This window comes from Rhipicephalus microplus, chromosome 8 (assembly GCF_043290135.1).
Source record: "Rhipicephalus microplus isolate Deutch F79 chromosome 8, USDA_Rmic, whole genome shotgun sequence".
NCBI classification, from domain to species: domain Eukaryota; kingdom Metazoa; phylum Arthropoda; class Arachnida; order Ixodida; family Ixodidae; genus Rhipicephalus; species Rhipicephalus microplus.
In genome coordinates this window covers 4,341,299-4,346,590 of record NC_134707.1, presented here as the reverse complement: position 1 = coordinate 4,346,590, position 5,292 = coordinate 4,341,299, and positions in this window count along the sequence as shown.

The window sequence follows — 5,292 nt, the reverse complement described above, 5'->3', positions numbered from 1 at the left end:
CGTGTTCCAGTACATTCGGGATGTTGTTGATCGTTGTCTTAGTGTGACTGCAAGCCGAGGAGGTCGGCAGAGACTCATGGTTCGAGAAAGGCAGGCGCAAGTACTTTATGCAGAAGGAACTAAAGGAGGCAATAAGCTATAATTGGACATTTCAGGTTGATTGATGATGTACGGCCCTCACGCTCTACTAAAGAAAACAAAGAGTCAGGCAAAGTTATTTAATTAAACCGTGCGTTGAAATCGTGGAGCCACAGTTGGTGTCAGCCGTTCAAGAGAGCGAAATTCGGCAAGACTTTGCAATGTTGGTACGCTTTTAGAGCGACGACTTTAGAGTACGCGATGTATCGAACCTACGACCTCCTGGTCCACGTCGATAAGCACCCCGCACTCTACCGACTAAGCAACCGAGGCGCACACACGATGTATGTGCGAATGCTAAACAATTTTGCTCAAGGGCAGTGCGAGGGCGAAACATTAAGCTGTTTGCTTCCGAAATACGCTCCTGTGGTCGTTCTCGCAGCAAAATAGCGATGGGACATATGCGCATATCAATACATATGACTTCGGGCGCCATTGAGTGGCGATTAACATTATAATTATGCATTAAAAATATGACGTAGAGTTTTAGTTCACTACGGCTTTTCGGTTTGCTAGATTATATCGGCAAAATATAATAGCTAGGAACGTCCCGAAAGTACCGCGAGCTGAGTTGTATTAAAATAGTAACCATATAATGTAGCATGTTAACGCGGCACATTATTAATACGTCTGTGTGTTTACATTGAAAATAGTGCCACGATTTGCTGCTTCAGTTTCTGCGAAAGAATGACGTCATTCGAAGAGAACATGATTTTGTGTACAGAGTACATAAGCGCACAACGTATACACGTGTAGCACACACCGTCGTCACAGCAAACTAATCGTGCAGTTAAATCACACTCGACATCATAGCTTGTTGCTAAGCAATGCTTCCGCACAATAGCATCGAAATAACGCAAAATAGTCAAGGACACGAAATATTCCTTAGAGGCGCGAAAGTTGTTCTACACCTCCTGTGCCAAATTGTGTGCAGCGTGAGTGGTGATGTTGCTCTACGTTTCTGCTGTTTGCGTGTTGTACTGAATGACATCTATTCTTTGAACAATAAACGTCGTGAAAAAGAGACTGCTTGTCTTCATTAAAGTTGGTGCGAAGAATGTGCATGTTTTTTTTTTTCGCGAACAAAAGTTGTGTTGAAAAACATACTTTCGTGTGTAGTGCATGAAGGATGGCGGGAGTAAAAGCGGCGCTTTAGAGCAGCTTCCCTAGCTTCCACTACCAAAAAAGGGGGCTGCAAAAGCAGCGGCCCCTAAATAAGAAAGAGCTAAAAACAGCCATTAAAAATTAAGGCCGGGGTAGCACTCTTTAGCGGTGCCACGCCTGAGGTAGGTGCGGAGTTGAACAGTCTCCTTCTTTGTTGTTGTTGTGGAACTGGCTTTGAATTTCTTTTCATTTTTTTCGGTACCGTTTCACGCTCCCTCTGTGATTTCGTAAAGGTCACCTTCGTATGGGACACATAAAGATTTCACCTCAGTAATGCTTCAAATCCACTCCAAAATGCACGCCCTAATTCAATATCAAACCAAGCGTATCACTTAATTTCGTCCTATATATAAGCCATAACTCTGGGAATATGGGAGTTCTGAAAATGATCCTTTTCGTCCACCTATATCTATGCTGAATATCCAATGTCCCGAATCATTACTCTGAACGTCATTGTTCAACTCAACGCACCGACGATGCGCGGCACTGATTCCGCCTACACTTAACGATGCAACCCAAACAAAATAGACGTGCACTCTTTCGAAAAACTGCTGGCCACCTTTTTTTCTTTCTTTCCTTTTTTTAATAGCTTCGTCGGGAAATTTCTGTGTTTATTTGATCCAGTTATTTTGTGGTCGCTTCCAGAACGCAAACTCTTTAATGGCGAATGGAGCAATGGGTGGCTAACTTAAAGCACTAAAGAAACCTGTAGGAAAGTACGGGAAGCAGCATAGTTGTCTTTGTTTTTATGACCTTGTTGTTCAGCTAGTTTTATCAATGGCACGCACATGAGCCCTCGATTCGAAAATTAGCCTTTTACGACCTGCATTAATGCAAGCGTGGGCTGTAGGAGTCCAAGTGACGAAGGGTTTCTGAGGTACAAATGTCGTCCATTCATCAATAAACACAATTTTGCTGACTTATGATGAAGAGCAACCGTGCGAACACAGCGCGGTAATTTTAAAAGAACAGATACGAAACGCAGTGCTTATGCAAGGGAGCCTACCTGCAAAACGCCTCTCAATAGGTCGTATGCGTTGAAAAGAAATACACGCTAATGACTTCGTTTATGACGTGAAGAGGCGTTCGAAAGAACTGCGAAGCTCAGTGGTCAGAGCGAGTCGATTTGTCGTAATGAGCAGCACTGGTTTCAGCAAAAACCGTAAGGCGCTATAGATGGAGATATTTGTCGGCACAAATGGTTTTTACATTTCCCGAGAGATTACAGGCACGTTGCACAATGAGGCAAGCAAATTAAGCCGTTAGCTGGCAAACTTGTTGGGCCACTGTCACCGCTTCATTTCGGCGCCATGTATGACCTCAGCACGGCCTAATTTCTCAATCAGCGTTAAACAGAACCTCCACTTAAGGAGGTGTTTGCTGTCAACTGTACGAGCCACCTGGTGGATATTTCTGAGTAATTGCGGTCGCGCTGTGGTGCACGCGTCTTAAAGGAGTTCACACGAAAGAAGTTGTCGACTGCGCAGACAGTCGACCACTTGCATCAGCCACTTGCATCAGCCACTTGCATCAGCCAGACAGTCACTTGCATCAGCGGCATCATCGAAGCTTCGAGGGAGTCGTACGTAATATCAGCTCTTCGCAGAACATGTTTTTCCCCAAGGTGGACGCGCCGGCCAACGCAAGCATCGAGCAGGGATATCTCCGAGTGGTCTACCAGAACGTGAGGAACTCGGTTACTGTCTGTGCAAACACTTAAAAATACGACATTTACCGACACCTGCCGCAATTCAATACGGAGGCGGAATATTTAAGTGACGCAGTATATAAATTAGTCTTCGGATAGTTTTGCGTGAAGATGAGCATCCTTCTTTTGAACAGTATAATGTAAGAAATATTTTAAAACTACGGCTTAAAAAAGTCTCTTGAACTTCTTACTGCGAAATTTGGCACTAACAGTGTGCCATTTAAAAGTTGTGCAGATTGACCCCACGTTGTTTTTTTTTTTTGAACCGTCCCAGTTAGATATAGCGCAGGCTGTCGCTGCCATGCAGTAAGTGTTCGGCTTAAGGTACATCTGCAATTTGAGATTGAGTCTTGTCACAAATTCTATCGCGAAAGAAATTTGCCTAGTAGTATTGTGGTCGATGACAATAATAATTTACATTCCAGAATGTACACTTGCACTATAGACTTCCGAGCGAGCATCACCAAGAGTAGAACGCATCTTTTATAGTTGGTTGATTTTAAGTATATGAGCTGAAGCTGCGAGGCTGGAACCTGGACACAAATAGACCACTTTCAACAAAAATCCGTCCTGTTGCATATGTTCTTTCACTGTGTTCCGTTCCAGTCACAGATTTTCGACTGATATTGCCGTCTTAACCAAAACTAGCGTGAAATTTTCATTGCAGAAAAAAAAAATCACCACCCAAGCGCTCGATGTTTCACTAGCGATGCTGAAACTTGCGGCTACAGGCTGTTGCTGGCGTCGCAGCCGAAGATGCTCGAGAAACTCCCACCGAAAGCGAACCTGAGACGCGCTTCTGCCATTGCCTCGTTGACCCTACTCATGCTTACAACGCCGCTTTCTCGGCTCGCCGTTGTCGCTTGCAGAAGGCTGCCGGATCCTCAGTGTACATTTGCCGCTTGCTCTTCGCCGCTCGGACCTGTTCTTATGCCCGGACTGCTACATCCGCCGGGTGAACATGAATTCTCTCACTGACCAGCTGTCGGCGCTGTTCTTGGAAAGTTGTCCGGGGATTCTTACGGTCCGTGCCCTCTTCATGTAGTTAAGGCCTGGCCACACGTACCTGCTGCAGCGCGTCAGCACCTGGCTTTTTGACGCGGCGCCACACCCTTGCAGGCGTTCGCCGAACGCACCTTGCAATTTACAAAGCATCCTTAATTTTTTTCTTCAGTTTTCTCTTTTTCAAAGCCACTCCGTTGAAACCGGTGTGCGCGGCCCCACGGATGCGAAGAAATGAGCGGCATCGCTGTCGGCGCTCCCAACGCTGCGCGTGCTTCAGCGCGACGTAGAGAACGACGTGACAGAGCAGCTAATGAAGACGTTTAGCGTTTCCCGTTATGAACAATTTTTCGTTTCGTCTAGCCATATACAAATTTCACTGTAAACAATCACTGGCGTCGTTTTATTCCTTTCATTATAGATGTTTCCATTCATTGTGGTTACACAAGACACGCACGGCCATCATATGTCTGGACCGGTCGCCGAGATGCTGGCTCTCATCGTACGGGGCCTTAACGTCAGGTAAGACCCCGGGAACTGGCACGGAAGGTTTGATGTAAGTGTGCATAATGCCACTTTTAGATCGCCAACAAACAAAACTTCGGAGAATTGCAAGTTACTTTCAATACAGGTGGCTAAACTATAGCTTCTACTGGATGTTTCAAGAAATGCGCCAAATTTTTAAAAAAATCAGAGAAATCATTTAGAACAGTGATTACAAAAGCTAATTTAGATAACATTTTTCGTTAGAGGAGTTATAGGTAGTTCTATATCTCAAACCCACTGCAGCTCTGGAATTTAGAAGTGGCTTCTAATACTTGATGTGACACAGTGAAATTCAACCAAATTCAACCGTAATATTTTAACCAAAGCACCAATGAGCGCAACAAGTAGACAACTAGCTAGAATGATGTCACTGCTCAAGACAACAATTTATCTTCATCGTCGTCGTCGTCGTCGTTGCCGTCGTCGTCGTCGCCGTCGTCGTCATCACCATCACCATCACCATCACCATCACCATCATCATCATCCTGACTACGCCCACTGCAGAACAAACGCCTCTCACATGATTCGCCAATAAACGCGGTCTTGTCCATTCTGCTGCCACGTTATACCTACGAACCTTTTAATCTCATCAGTCCACCAAACTTTCTGTCTCCCCTTCGTGCGTTTGCCTTCTCTGGGAATCCAGTCAGTTACCTTTAATGACCAGCGGTTATCCTGCCTATACGTGCTACGTGCCCGGCCCATGTCCATTTCTTCTTGATTTCAACTATAAT